This window comes from Myotis brandtii, unplaced genomic scaffold, assembly GCF_000412655.1.
Source record: "Myotis brandtii unplaced genomic scaffold, ASM41265v1 scaffold8, whole genome shotgun sequence".
In the NCBI taxonomy this organism is placed as follows: Eukaryota; Metazoa; Chordata; class Mammalia; order Chiroptera; family Vespertilionidae; genus Myotis; species Myotis brandtii.
In genome coordinates, this window is record NW_005371219.1 from 12358837 (window position 1) to 12375413 (window position 16577).

Below are 16577 nucleotides of genomic sequence, written 5' to 3' on the forward strand. Positions count from 1 at the left end.
CCTTTCCTTCCTTTCTATCTAAAAATCAATAAAACATTTTTTTAAAAAAGAAATCAACAACAATTTTTTATATGCAGTCATAGCCACAGGCCAGAAAGAAAACTAAAGTTCTTGTATCTGATCTACAGGTTATTAGAATAAAAATGGGATCAGTTCTATTAGTTTAAGTTTAACACTTTGATTATCTATTTGGAAATCATCACAAATTCACTACAATATGGGTTTTTATTCTTTGGATAAATTGCATTATTCAGTATGAATTGTTTTAAAGAAATTCTCTCTTGGATCTTGGTGATGGGAGTGGATATATTTGTGTAGCTATGAATGAAGCTACCCTTCATTTCCATGTTGCTGTTCTGCTCAGTTAATTTCTTTCCTTTTAGCCCTAAATCAACCTATATTCTGGCCCAAACTTGAAGCCATTAAATTTCATGAACACCCATTTTCAAGATTAAGGGCTTTGATAATGTTCAATTTCATTGAAAATTCTGCTTCTAATGTATTATTTGAAGATAATGTGGAGCAAACCTTAGGGACGCCTGTGAACTTTATTTTATTTTTTTTTCCCTTTGGATATTTTTTTTTAATTTCTCTATTGATTAAGGTATTGCATATGTGTCCTTATCCCCCCATTGCCCTCCCACCCCCCACACATGCCATCACGACCCTGGTGTCTGTATCCATTTGTTAGGCTTATATGTATGCATACAAGTCCTTTGGTTGATCTCTCCCCCTTACCCCCACACTCCCCTACCTTACCTCTGAGGTTTGATGGTCTGATCGATGCTTCTCTGTCTCTGGATCTGACTTTGTTCATAAGTTTATATTGTTCATTATATTCCACAAATGAGTGAGATCATGTGATATTTATCTTTCTCTGACTGGCTTATTTCACTTAGCATAATGCTCTCCAGTTCCATCCATGTTGTTGCAAGTGGTAAGAATTCCTTCTTTTTTACAGCAGTGTAGTATTCCATTGTGTAGATGTACCACAGTTTTTAATCCACTCATTTGCTGATGGGCACTTAGGCTGTTTCCATATATTAGCTATGGTAAATTGTGCTGCTATGAACATAGGGGTGCATATATCCTTTCTGATTGGTGTTTCTAGTTTCTTGGGATATATTCCTAGAAGTGGGAACTTTATATGAGAAATGCTTCCTCAACTTTTCAAAGAGAGCAAGAAAATGTATCTTTCTTTATTCTTTAAAATGAAAAACTCTTAAGCTGTTTGTTTTCCATACTTTTCTGGGAAACATTCTGAAATAAAAGGAAATAAATTGTGATGTAGAATAATGAATGGTTGAAAGAGAATTGTGGAAATGCGTGAGAACAATACTTGTTTAAGTATTTCCTTGGGTTTAGCTGTGTACTTTTTCTTCCCATGGATTAAGTGTTTAATCTTTCTTTCTATTCCACTATCATTAAAATAAATACCCTTTTTATATTAGCTAATTTGAATTGGGTTTCTGCCACTTCTAATTTTTTCCCCACTTCTACACAAATAACCACCCAAAGTAATAATATATTTCAGAAAGTTAAAAGTTTCCCTAGGTCCTATTCAAATATCCCAACTTGAACAACTCTATGCTAAGAAGTTCATCCATCTTTCCTGTGTCCCAGTAGTTCTTCATCAGAAGACATCTATAGTCATTCACACTTACTATGTTGGATTATAGTTTATCACCACTTTCTCCCATTCTCTGAGCCTTGGTCAGAAGGAATTGTGTTCTATTTATCTTCATTTCTCTAAGTCATTTTATTTTATGATTATGATTTAATGCTTAAATGTGGAAGACAGTAGAACAATGTGATGCTCTGAATATTATTACAGATTTTTGAAGTTAAAGGTTGAACCCTAACCTATATAAATATCTATTCTTGAGAGCCCTTGACAGCTGATCAACCACCTCTGTTTAAATATGGTATTGATTCATGAGATAACTTGTAAAAGCAATAAATAACTCAATGTAAATTGACAATCTCAATGCCACTTTTTAATCTCCATAATCACAGAACATACTTATCTTTAAATTACTGTATTTATCAGGTAAGGTTGCCATTACAAAATACATCAGACTGGGTCGCAACATATAATAATGAACAACTTAAAGAATTCTTTAGTAGTAATAAGGATTCTCTCCTGTCACCATCTACTTTATAATCTAGGCAAACTCAGCTTCTCACAATTACAGGCAAGTTTCTTGAGAGGAACTCTCTACATTTGAGACTGGAAGACAAGTAGATAAGAGTACTAACAGGACACCATTGGGTCCCTACACCTCTCACATATTTACTTAGATAAAAATTTCTGGAGGAGGTAGTTCTTGCCTCTGGTTGAGAAAATAGGGACTGTGGTATAGCCAGAGATGTCTTTCTGAGGATTTATCTCTCAGGTATCCCTATAAAACACTTAAAATACCTTCACAGGTCACGAAAATATGTATACTTTTGGTGATATTCTGGCTTTTTTTATGAACTAGATATATTCACTGTAATAATAAGGTAGTCAATAATTTTTTTTTCAGTTTTCCTAGATATTTTCCAGGTGCAGTATTTTCCAATAAGCCCACATTGTACATATTTAACAATATGAGTTCAAGATTTTTGAATGATCATCTTTATTATAGGTTATATGTATGTTGTAGCTTCAAAAAGTTTAGAAATTGTTATAGCAGAGAAAGAGCAATGCTTTGTTTGCTTTATTAAGAAAACATCCATGCTATTTCTAAAATATTTCTATATATGTAAAGAAACTAGGTTAACTGAGGCAAGAAAAACAATAAACATTCATAATGATATCTATACTGTGGATGCATTATGGTGGCTACATACTAATAAAACAATCAAACATGTAGATGAACTCATCAATCTTTTCAAATATATAATTCTACAATTCTATTTGATCACAATAACCCGATTTTTTCTAAAGGAAAATCTAATAATAATAGAAAATTTACCTAAATTAATTGATGTGTTCAAACTTGTCTATATGTACTTACACAAATCTAAGTCAACAGTAACTTCTAAATAAAATTAGTTTTCTTATTATAAAAGACTAGGATTAATGAAAGAATGAAAAGGGGCTTTATATTTTTCAAACATATATTTATCCTTGGTTCAAACATTGCTTTCTGTAAACAGAATCTCTTGGGAATCAATAATATAATGAATAATAGTCATTAGGACCAGCCTGCATTTATATGTGCTGACACATTTTTCATGTCACTTGTAATCTGCTAGTATTTTGCAACGCAATAAAAACCTATTTGGTTAGAAAATTACAGAGGCATCGAAAAGTAGATTATCATCTTTCTGGGCAACCATTATTTATAAGGCAATTTCTTTAGCAGTATTTCTCATTTGATTAGTTTAATGTAGGAGTAGAAGTATAAATATTTAAGTACATTACGAAAACAAGATGGTAGGTAATTATTGGTAAGGCTTTTATTTTCATGATTAACTTCTTTTAAAAGGAATTGTTAACAGAAAAATTTTTGAAGCAGACAGAGAGACTCAGGTTAATAGTTCATGGTACATTCTGTTTTGCCAAAAGAAAGCAAAGCAAAAGGATGTTGCTGTATAAGAAAAACATACATTTGAAGTCAGTCAAGCTATCTTACTTCATTAGCTTGGAAACTCTGAGCACAAAAACAAACATACAAAAGACAGTGTCTGGTTCATGAAATATTTGCAATGTTGAAACACTGAAAATCAAAAGGTATATTTTGAAGGAAGATTACATTTTAATATTCAAATATCTTACATTGTTGTGACAATTCAACATTTTTCTTTGTCGTTAGTACATATCATCTAATTTGCTCTTCACAAAGATCCTCTGAACATCTTTAGTTTGAAGAATTGTGTAGAGAAATATCAGAAGGATGATTACAGTTACAGAGAGTTTCCTGAGAGCTAGTCCAGTGTTGTATTACTCATGTCAGGATTAAAACTTCCACACCCTCCACAGAAAGGTGAAAATAGCTTTCCTTGGGTACGAAACCAAGGAAGAAAGATATAAATGTGACCAAAGGCAGAATTTATGTTAGTAAATCAGAATGAACTAGAAACCCAGAATGGAAGTCTTGCTCCCTTAGCAATTTTAGTCTATTTTATTTTATGGATGATTGACTCATAGAAACAAAACACTTTTTATTGTTTTAAAAATCAGTAAAATGAGATAGATGAGCCTTTATGTGCCAGTGGAAAAGTATGTTCTAGTGGGGTTTTTTTTTCATTCTTTTTGTAAAGCTCTATAATGTGAAGTATAGTCACCTTATCTTATATAAGTGGAAAAAGTAAATACTATAGATGAAATGTCCAGCTTTAGCTTCATGTAAACAGTGTTACAAATCATTTCAACAGCTCCAGGACTGGTAAAAATAGGGAATTGTGAACTTCCGAATTCCATTTTTATTTTGGTATATGAAGCCCAAACCTTCAAAAATTCTTCAAAGAAGTGGATTCATTTATTTTTGAATTGAATACTTCAATTAGTAGTTGACTTTGGGTGTAGGATGAGGCAGCACACTCTTTTGGAGCAGGCTCAAATGCTAAACACAGGAAGAAAAGCTTCCTAAACAAAGGAGGAAAGAAAGAAAACGTTACCTGTTGGCATGAGGAGAAAACAAGGCACTGACTGGGCTCTGTAGGAACTTCCCAAGGAAGTTGTGAGAGGGGCATGGGCTCCTGCGCTAAAGCAGGCACGTGCCTTTACAGTGGGAGAGAAAAGAGAAAGGCACAGTTTATCAGAGAGCAAGCCCAAAATTATGGCCTGGGTCTACTGACAGGATGGGGAAAACCCTTAAAAGTAACTAAACTTTAATCCAAAAGAAAAAAAGAAGAAGTATTGATGTATTTCTTTGATCTTATCTATAAATCCAACAAAGTTATGAGAACTAGAAAAAATAAAGGTTTTTGGAAACATGAAAGATAGAACACCAATTTAATCATCCAAACTCCTCGAGATCTATATCTGTTTCTTGTTTCTCCTAGCTCCAGTGTGTGTGTGTGTGTGTGTGTGTGTGTGTGTGTGTGTGTGTGTATTTTTTTTTCAAAAGGCAATGCTAGATGTCTAATTTTGCAAAATCATCCTGCATAGATTTTAATTTATCTCACTAGCCCCTGCCCTTACTCCTGGAGATTTTAGTGAGGTCATTTGTTTATCTTTTATTTATGTATTGAATCTTGATAATCCATTTTCTCTTCCCTCCCCTACCCCCTTCTCCTTGTCCTCCTTCTCCTCTCTCCCCCTTTCTCTTTTCTTCTGCCCTTCATTATTTATGTGTTTGTAGGCAGAAGAGACCTTAAGAAAATAAATTTCACCACACTATAGGAGTCCTAATTGTTGCCTTTTTATGTAGTTGACTTTCCTCTAATAACCATAAGATTTTTATGTATGTCTAAGTTATATGTATTTACTCTAATAAATATATATATGTTTATATTAAGTAGATATATTTTACAGTTTTTCCTTCTATTTAACCCCAGTAATTTCTCCAGACTTAGCAAATTCTGACTTATAAGTACATGAATACATTGAATATCTTAAGCCTCTTATTTTTGTATTTTTAAATTATTTCAATTATTCCAGATGGATAATAGCATATTGGTAAGGCATGGTGTTTTATTTTTATTTTCCTTTATCAATTCACAACCTCTAGTTACTCTACTCCCCAGCTCTGGAAACCTATTTTGTACTACCAGTTTCTATAATCTTACTTAAAACATGTTATTATTATAACAGTTATAATAATATTATTTATTATTATTATTATTATTATTTATCATTATTTTCAGATTCACATATATCTGATACCATTGGTACTTGTTTTTCCCTGTCTGGTTTGTTTCACTTAGCAAGATATTCTCTAGGTTCATCCATGTAGTGGCAAATGACAAGATTTTCTTCTTTTTTTAAAGCTAAATAATCCATCCTATAAATGTACCACATTTTGTTGATCCATTCATATATTGACTATTGGTAATACGAATGATATCAACATGGGGGTACAAATATTTCTTCACGATAATGTTTTTTTTCCTTTGGTTATATACCCAAAGAGAGATTGCTGGATTATGTGATAGTTGGTTATTTAATATTTTGTGGGATCTCCATATTGTTTTCCTAAGGGTTTTGCACGAATTGCCATTCCCACCAACAATGTGCAAGAGCTAATTTTTCTCTTCATTCTTGCCAACACTGATTATTTCTTGCTTTTTATTTTTAATAGCCATTCTAACAGGTGTGAGGTGATATTTCATTGTGATTTTCATTTGCATTTTCCTGTTGATTAATGATGTTGAGAATCTTTTCATGAACTTCTTGGCTATTTGTATATCTTCTTTGGAAAATGTCTATTTAGGTACTTTGTCTAATTTTAAATTGTTTAGCTGTTTTCTGCTATTGACTTGTAAGTTTTTTTGTATATTTTGGATATTAAACTCTTATTAGACACATAGTTTGAATATATTTTCACCCATTTCATTTCATTACATTTTCATTTTCGTGATGGATTCCTTTGTTGTGTAGAAGCTTTTTAATTTGATGTAGTCTCACTTGTTAATTTTTGCTTTGTTTCTGCTGCTTTTGATGTCAACTCTAAAATATCACTGCCAAGATCAATGTCAAAGTGCTTACCCCCTATGTTTTTTTTTCTAAAAGACCCAGACCCAGATGGCCTCAACCCCATTGGGCGAGATCCAGACCTGGCTGGCCCCCCCCCTGTCAAGCCCCGCATGATGGGGGGGCGCAGCCTCAGGTCCCCACCAAGCCCTGCCAGGTGGAGGGCACAGCCTGAGATCCCCAGTCAAGCCCCGCTGGGCGGGGGGCATGGCCTAAGGTCCGCTGGCCAGGCGCTGGGGTGGGGGTGGGGGTGCGGCTTCAGTTCCCCCTGCCCGGAGCCGGGGTGGGGGGTGCGGCCTGAGGTCCTACATCAAGCCCCGCAGGGTGGGGGGGCGCAGCCTTAGGTCCCCCACCCCAAGCTGGCGCCTCGCAGCCTCAGGTTCCTGCTGATTGCTCCTTATGGCTCATTATAAGAACCCCGCCTCTGCTGTGGGCACAGCCATCTTGTGCTACGAGAACCCCACCTCCGCTGTGGTTGCAGCCATCTTGTGATGGCGTGATGGCGTGAGGACCACCTAGGCTTTTATTAGTAATATTTCTTTTTCTATTTCTGTGAAAAATGCTTATGTAATTTCAGTAGGGACTCTATATTAAGTCTAAATGTAGCTTTGGGTAGTATGGATATTTTAAAAATATTAATTATTCCAATTAGTTAATATGGAATATCTTTTCTTTTATCTGTGTCCTTTTTAATTGTGTTCAGTAATATCTTAATGTTTTTAGTGTACAGATTTTTAACCTATTTGTTTAAATTTATTGCTTGGTATTTTATATTTTTGATGTTGTAAAAAGTATTTTTTATTTAATTTCAATTTCTGATTGTTGGTGTATAGAGACACAAATTTTTTGTATATTGTTTTTATATTTTGTAACTTTATTGAAAGAGTTTATACTTTTAACAGTTTTTTTGGTGTAGTCTTTAGGGTTTTCTACAAATAATTCATGTCATTTATAAATACAGTCAATTTTATTTTATTTTTCTGATTTGATTTTCCTTTATTTTTTTTTATGCCCAATTGCCGTACCTAGGACTTCCAGTACTATCCTATATAATAAAAGCCTAATATGCTAAGTGTCCACTCGACTGGTTGGCCATTCAACCAATCAAAGCATAATATGCTGATGATATGCTAAGGACACTCAACTGCTTGCTATGACGTGCACTGACCACCAGGGGCAGACAGTCGACCGGTAGACCAGGTGCACTGACCACCAGGTGGCAGACACTCCAACCAGGAGGTTAGCTTGCTGCTGGGGTTCAGCAGATCAAGACTGAGCTAGATGGGCCAGACACTCCCTGGAGCCGTCTTGTGGTTCCTCCCCAGCTGGCCAACCTCCCATGTCTTTCCCTGGCCATGATCGTGCACCAATGGGGTCCCTCAGCCTGGCCTGCACCCTCTCACAATCGGGGACCCCTTGGGGGATGTCTGAGAGCCAGTTTCCGCCCGATCCCACAGGCCAGGCCAAGGGACCCAACTGGTGCATGAATTTGTGCACCAGACCTCTAGTTTTAAATAAGAGTGATAAGAGTGAGCATCTTTGTCTTGTTTTTCATCTTAGAGGAAAGGCTTTGGTTGTTTCACCATTAATTATGATGTTAGCTGTGTGCCTGTCATATTACAGTCTTTAATATGTTGAGGTACATGTTGAATTTGGTCAAATGCTTTTACTGCTTCTATTGAAAGATAATATGAGTATTATCCTTCATTTAAATAAAAAAAATATCATATTGACTGATTACCAGATGTGGAACCAATCTTAAATATCTGGAATAAATCCTACCTGTTCATGGTATATGATCCTTTTTCTGTGTTTTTGAATTTTGTTTGCTAATATTTTGCTGAAGAATTTTGCATTTATGTTCATCATGGATGCTAGCCTATAAATTTTATTTTCTTGTAGTGCCCTTGATTGGATTTGATATCAGTATAATGCTGGCTTCATAAAACAAGTTTGAAAGTATTCCCTCATTTTTTTTTTAACAGTTGGAGAATTAGTATTAGTTCTGCTTTAAATGTTTGTTAGAATTCACTAATGAAGCCATCAGGTTTTTGGCTTTGTTTGTTGGGAGATTTTTAATTAATGACTCAATATCCATAGTAGTAACTAGTCTCTTCAGATTTTCTATTTCTATCCATTTTGGAAATCTCTGGTGATTATAATTGTGAAATAATTGTCTTTCCCTTCCCTGCATTTTTTTGTAGACAGCATGAAATGGGTTTACTTAACTCTGGGCTGAAAATCAGAATTTATTTAGCAATAGAAATAACTTTATGAATTACTTTTAGCTCCATACTCTAACTAACTAAATTTTATCATGTGTGTAGTATTTATGGATATTCATGGGAAATTAGCCACAAAATCATTTTTTAAAATTTATCTTTATTGTTTAAAATACTACAGATGTACCCTTCCCCTCTCCCCCCTTGATCCCTTCTATCCTATCAACTTTCCAAACTATAAATTTTATTTCTGGAAAGAGAATAAATAAATTTGTAAATGGAGTTTTGTTTAACACATGATTTTAATAGATTTATTTATTTTATATAGCTCTAACTATTTATAATCTATACTTTGATATAAAATGTATAAGTAATGTTAATAGTTTAATTTTATTTAATTGTAAATACTTTTCATATAAGAATAAATGTTGTAAACACTTCATATTTTGCTTATAAATTATACCTCAGCCAATATATATTTACATTATTATTTACATAACTATTGTAATAAGCTTTATTTAATAAATCAAAATAATATATCAAGAACTACAGCTAGTAAAATATACATAAGCTATTTTTTTCCATTAAAATTTATATTAGAACAAAAATCACTTTTTGATGTTTAAAAATAACGGGATTAAAATAATGTGTATGCTGGAATTTCAATTCTTAAAATAATTAATTTTAATAATCAATGGAAATTTTAATCAATATATTTCTGTGTGTCACACAACTATAATTCACTTTATATAAATCAGTGATCCCAAACAGCAGCTATATGTCTAATTTTATTTACTTAGATATGTATAATTTTCATATTGTACAATGTATTATATATTTATATATATATTATTAAATGCAATATAAACAAAAATTCTATATCATAGGATTTATTTCTAAAAAGCATAAAACAAAATTTGAGTTTAAATTTTTAGCTTAAAATTGTTTTCCAAAAATTCACTGCTATGTGAAAGACCTACGCACTAACCCAGTGGTTCTCAACCTTCTGGTCCTTTAAATACAGTTCCTCATGTTGTGACCCAACTATAAAATAATTTTCGTTGCTACTTCATAACTGTAATGTTGCTACTGTTATGAATCGTAATGTAAATATCTGATATGCAGGATGGTCTTAGGCGACCCCTGTAAAAGGGTAGTTCGACCGCCAAAGGGGTCGCGACCCACAGGTTGAGAACCGATAGTTTCTAAAACTAACCTAGTCATTTGTCCTCCATTTGCTAAGTATAAAGATTTGTCACTTTATTCAATAATTTTTATATAGTATTACTCCTAAAAATGTATTACACATGTAAACCAATAATATTTAAAACCAGCCAAAAATTTTAGTAACCTCTAGAGTTTTTGTTTTTTAACTTTGACAAAATTGCAACCTTAAATATTGACTTAATCAATAATAATAATATGTTTTCCTACAATCTATTTATTATTATTGTTATTATTAATAGTAGTACTTGGTAACACTATCATAAGAATTCTTTGTCTACCTAACTTCAGTTCCATTTAGCAAAGTGTATACAGCACAAACTATTTTCAAACCTGTCAGTATATATTACTGTGTACTTTTGATTTTATCGTGAATAGAGAAGGCACAATAGACATAAGTCTTTAACAAAACAGCTACTGTCTTTCAGAGATCTGAAGAGTAAGTATTGAGAAGACTGTATCAAATACTCATGTTCAATTTGTTAATTAATATTATTTTGCTCCTTAATAATGTATGCTTTAACTGTTGTCCAAAACGACAAATAGGAAGGAAATGCAGTTTATGTTTTCAAAATGCCATCTTAATTTTCTTTTATAGAAATGGATGACACTAGTGATGGTTTAAAAAAAAAAAAGAGTTTCTGTTTCCAAGGTAACCAATCTAAATTAATAGCAGCTCTACAGAACTTCATGTTCGGGATATAATGTAAAAGGTTCAATCTTTGGTTCAGAAATGAAAGACAAAATTGCTATATTTTATAATTGTTTTGAAAACATTTATATTTAAAAACTTTAGGCTGAGAATTTTAATTTGAATTATGCAGTAATATTTATTCTTGTAAAAAAGAACATTTTCTGATGAAATTTCAACTTAAGCCAGAAATACCACTAGTTCCTCTCAATTCCATTCTATACACAATAGAATATAAAATTTGATTTGCATGTAATAATTCTTCAATAAATTATTCTGGAGAACTAACACTAACTTATTGTCCCTAAAGAACGTGTGACCTCTTATTCTTATATTTTTTTCTATTTATCATTGGTGTATGTATATATGTATATGTGTGTATGTATATATCATCTATCTATCACCTACCTATCATCTATTTATCACTCGTTTTCCTCCTATATTTTAATGACAGAATCATAGAGGTAGCAAATGAATTGCTCTGAGGTTTGATAACATGCATTCTCATTCCAGAGTCTAAACTCTTAGCCTTTCTGCTGTAATACCTTACAGAAGAGAGTGCAGCAGAGTGATTGTAAGAATTTACAGAGAAGGCAGGAATGATTCAATACACTTGTTATTTATTAAAGGAGTGTTGCAGAGGAAGGCTTTACAATTTCTGGGAAACCTGATATTAAGACAAAAGCAACAGAAAGATCAATATATAACAAACAGTAGACAATTAAGACTGTAGAAATGAAATGTTAATAGTTTCAAAGAGCAATAATGGCCAAAACTAAGCTTACATTTCTTATGTTTGTATAATTTACCTTTAATACATTGATGAGTGTGTGTGTGTGTGTGTGTGTGTGTGTATGCGCACATGTATGTGCATGCTAGCATGCCTGTACAATGAGAAAGGAGAGAGACTTGGTTAATTTTTACATATAAAAGATCATTCATAAGACTGAGGTATTTTCATAAAAACCTTGTAATGTCAAATATCTCAGCCAGTAATAACTAAAAAGAAATTGGTGAGCCCTAGCCAGTCTGGCACAATGAGAGAATGTCAGACTGTGGACTGATGAGTCCTGGGTTTGATTTCGGTCAAGGGCACATACCTCAATTGCAGGCTCGATCCCCAGCCCTGGTTGGTGTGCCTATGGGGGGAAAACAATCTATGTGTCTCTCTCACATCGATGTTTCTGTCCCTCTCTCCCACTCTCTCTAAAAATCAATGAAAAAATATCCTTGGGTGAGGATTAAAAAAAAAGAAGAATTGGTGAAAATGAAATTTATTAATTTGAGTGGAACACATTGAACATATGTCCATTGAACTATTCTGTAGGTTTCTGTCATATATAGGAAAGTAGAGGCCTGGTGCATGAATTCATGCATGGGTGGGGTCCGGCCGCCCACCCCAATAGGGGCCGACCGGGGCCGGGCTGGTGGGAGGGAGGGGATGAGGGAGGTTGGCTGGTTGACCTGGCCCCTCTCGGGGTGGGGAGGGTGATGGGGGGGACAGCCCAGGGGGAGGGGCCACAGGCAGTTGAGGGACTGATTGGGACCCTGATTGGGCTGGTTGGCCACCATGGTGCACATCATAGCAACCGGTTGTTCTGGTCTTTCCAGTCATTCTGGTTGTTCCGTCATTCTAGTCGCTTGACTTATATATATATAGATACCCATTCCACAACCTATTTGTAGGCAGTGGGAGGGGGAAAGGATAAAGAGCTAAATAGTTAATGCTTTGGTTAGGTATAACTGGCGAAACATAGTCCTATAATTCTGAAATCAATGTAATTGACTTGTGGACCACTTAGGCTCAGTTAATAAGCCATGTCAGTAGAAATGTTGGTAAGAGAAACTAAGTACCAGTACCTAGATCCTAAAGCCTAAGGAGGACAGAGATGTTTCTTCCTGTCCATCAACTCATGGAGGCATCCTTTTGGAATCATGGAAACGAATGTTTCTGTATATCCATAATATGAAGAATTAAGTTTCACCCTAAAATAACATTAACTTTTGAGAAAATCTAAAATCCAAAGCTTTCCTAAGGTATTGACAGCAGGACCCATTATGAAAAATTGTCCTAAAATGAGGCCCTTTAATTTCTAAATTCACAAGTCTGAGATACATGTAAAATGCAGGTATACGAAATTTGTCTCTATAGTAAATAGCATTAGGCAGAAAAAATAAAATAATTATTTTAGTGTCAAATTCATCTTTTTATATATACAAGATGGATAGTGCTTGGCATAAATTGATTACCTACTGAATTCATGAGATACCTAAATAATATTTAGAGGTCATCATCTGGTCCAAATCCACATAACTGTTCTACCTATAAATCAATATACTCTGACCTGTTAGAGATGGAGAGTAGTTTAATACTTGCTTTCTGTCTTGAGGTGAATTAGAAATGTCATATGTACAATGATGCTAAACTATAAATCTTATACAGAGACCTACAGCTCAATTTATTAAATTCTTCAGTACTCCTAATAAAAAATTCCCTGGCACCTGACTAATGAATTCTAATTTTGTGATAAAATTCCTTATTTTGAATATTTTCTACTGTCAGAGGTTTCTCACCTGAGTGAAATTCTACCTGTTTGTCTTTGCCATTTTTTAAGTTTTCCCTGGAAATCTTCTTCTAAATACCTTCCATCCTTTCAGCCGCATTTTAAATTTCTGCCTGTACTTTATTTGCTACATATAGCAAAACTAAGCTAAATTGCTTTACATTTTCTTTAGTATGTGTGTTTTTACCCACACATATAAGACTCACCACTAAAAGGTATGCAAAGGGAATAGCAAACAATTTGAAGAAACAAGGTAGTTATAAATAACTTATAATAATACAATGTAGTAATTTGCATAAAATCTATTATAGCAATGTGTGTTATACATATTTAGTGGCGAGAGATAGAACTTTGTATAAGGACACAGGAAATGAAGCTTAAAGAGATAAGTCTTAAAGGCAGAGTCCAAATTTGATAATAAAAAAATGATAGAATCAAACTATATGCATGTGAGAGACAATTTGGTGTGGGGTGGAGCAGGACAAGGAATAGTTCAAGCTTAAAACTTAAGAAATGGAAGAGATATTATTTTGGACATATATGTTATTCTTCAAGTCACAAAGAGAACATCCAGGTTTTTGGTTAGCTTTAAATTGGCTAACTACATGTCCAAAACACAAAGGATTAGCTTGTCAATAATTGTGAGAATTCTTATTCTTTTCATCCCATTTCATATGTTTCCTTTTCTGACACAGAGAGCCACAAATGGAATTTTTTTCTTCTACTACATATGTTACAATGTTGAAGTAGTTAGGATGAGTCAAATAGATATGATATACAATGTATTTTAATTATTAGTTAATCAAATTTGACCCTTTAGTAATATGGAAGAATATGTTTAACAATGAAAGTGTGTAAAGACCCTAAACATTCTACTGTATAATTTGACTTCTAAAAATTTACTTTTAATATTTCTGAAATAATATCATTATGCAAAGTAATTAAGATGCAGACTTCATTTTAATACCTTATGAAATATTTATGCAATGCTGTCATGAATACGCTGTATCTAATTTAAAACTATTAAATTTATTATTCATTATGTATTAATTATTAAAAGACTTGATATTAAAAGGGAAAATATTTTTGAAAAAAATAAAAAGATGTGAAAATTACCAAAATTCAATTCAACATGAACATAGCCTCTGATGAATAAAGCTTTTGATGTAGAGATGAGGGAGTTGATCACTGAGTACTAAGCAAAAATTAAAATTTTTGAGGGTTAATAATAGTGCCAACTGTATTTGAAAATATATTTTCAATGACATAAAAATTAATTATACAAAATATAGGTTGATTTGGGGATTTTTAAATTACTTCATTCTTTTGTAATAATACTATGTTGATAAACTAAAAAATAGCAATATGTGTTGACAAGGATGTGAAACTGGAAATCTTATGAATTACTGGTGGAAGTGTAAAATACTACCACTTTGAAGAATTGTTTAGCTGTTTCTTATAATATTAATTGTACACACAGCATTTTAAACGGGGAAATAACAATATATGTCCATCAACTCATGGAGTCATCCCTTTGGAATCATGGAAAAAAATGTCCCCACAAAGTCTTGTACAGTAAAGTTCTAACATCCTAATTTTAAAAGCACCAAACTGGAAACAACCCAAATGTACATGCAATATACAGATGAAGTACCATAGAATTGTATACTTGAAACCTATATAAGCTTATTAAATGATGTAACCCCAATAAATTTAATTAAAAACAGGTAATGAAAAAAATTTTGATATGTTCATACAATGGACTACAACTCATCAATAAAAATTAACTATTAATCCAAGCAAAAATATGAACAAATTTAAAACTAAACATAATACGATATTGAGAAAATGAGTTACCAGTGGATCAAAGTAGTGGCAGGAGGCTCAGACTGATTGCAAAAGGCATGAGGGGACATTCTGGTGATAGAAATATTCTATCTCTTGTTTTGGTTGGTAGTTACATGGATGTATGTAGTTACTAAGTCTTAAGAAAGAGGCCATATAAGTTCTGTGCATTTTATGTTATATAAATTATACAACTAAAACTTACAATGAAAACTTCTTAACATGACTTTAAATCAAGTTTCACACTAAAAAAGTTTGTTCATTTTATATAGTAAAATATTTTTCACATTAAACATTCTTCTGAAATTTTGCTTCTAGAGTGATTTCTTAACTTAAAAAATGCAAAAATATTAAATTGGTTAATATTGCTTTCAATTAAGGTATTTTCTTTAAACAAGACCAATAAGTTAAGTGTAAAATTAACAGGAAAATATTGAAATACAGAGCTCCACACTGCCAGTGTATTATAGGAGCAACAAGTCATGGGTGACCTACTGATGCCCTTCTGAACTGCTATGCCAGCAAAATGAAGTACTGCTCAGAGAATAACATGCACACTTCATGAAATGACCCCCACAATCAAGATTGTGCAGGCTTTTTGACTGTTTATAAAAATATTAATAAATACCTAACTCAATTCTGTAACCCGTTGAATAGCACTGTTAAACATTCTATAGTTAGCAGTGTGTATTTGCTCCTACTCTTTATTACCCACATTAAAGTCATTTCTTATCAGTGACAAATTTGTGTGTGTGTGTTTCTGGATGTAAAACATTTAAAAGGGAGGGAGGCTAAATAGCACATACATGTATACCATACTTCAGAATTTTAGTCAAGAATAATGTCTTACTTTAGAAAATTTTTGTTAAATTTTAACCTGTTATTACATTGATTGGTGATCTATATTAATTTAATTTATTTTACTTTATCTGTTTCTCTCATATATATAGAAACTCTGATGCCAGTAATTCTTTTGGTTCCTTTTGGAATGTTTTAATGTTTGGGTTTCAGAAGAATATTGTACATTCCCACTAAGAGCTAATTAGGACAAAATTAACACTTTTTCATTCAATAGTAGAATATTTCACAAAATTTACTTCAAGAAATGGTGTATGCCAACATATTCTATTTCTTTATATTAAATCATGAATTAGATAAAAGAAATCCTCCACCTCATAATAAAAATGAAAGAAAATAACCACAAGAATTGATTATTTTCTATGTAACTGAAACTTCTATATTGGACTAATTTTTTCTTGATTCTTTTTTTTTCTTTTTTTTATTATTATTCTTTTTAAAAAAAATATTATATCCTCCACCTAATAAAAATGAAAGAAAATAACCACAAGAATTGATTATTTTCTATGTAACTGAAACTTCTATATTGGACTAATTTTTTCTTCTTG

The 16577-nt window shown here is 32.8% G+C and overlaps 1 long non-coding RNA gene across 1 annotated transcript in view; it reads left to right on the forward strand.

Annotated features, from left to right (window-relative positions):
* The first annotated feature begins 874 nt into the window (after positions 1-874).
* The window catches only part of LOC106724328, a 23025-nt gene continuing 7322 nt past the window's right edge, over positions 875-16577 (forward strand). The window contains exons 1-2 of the long non-coding RNA XR_001360084.1: positions 875-934; positions 985-986. This is a non-coding gene — a long non-coding RNA (uncharacterized LOC106724328). The remainder of the gene's footprint in view (positions 935-984; positions 987-16577) is intronic.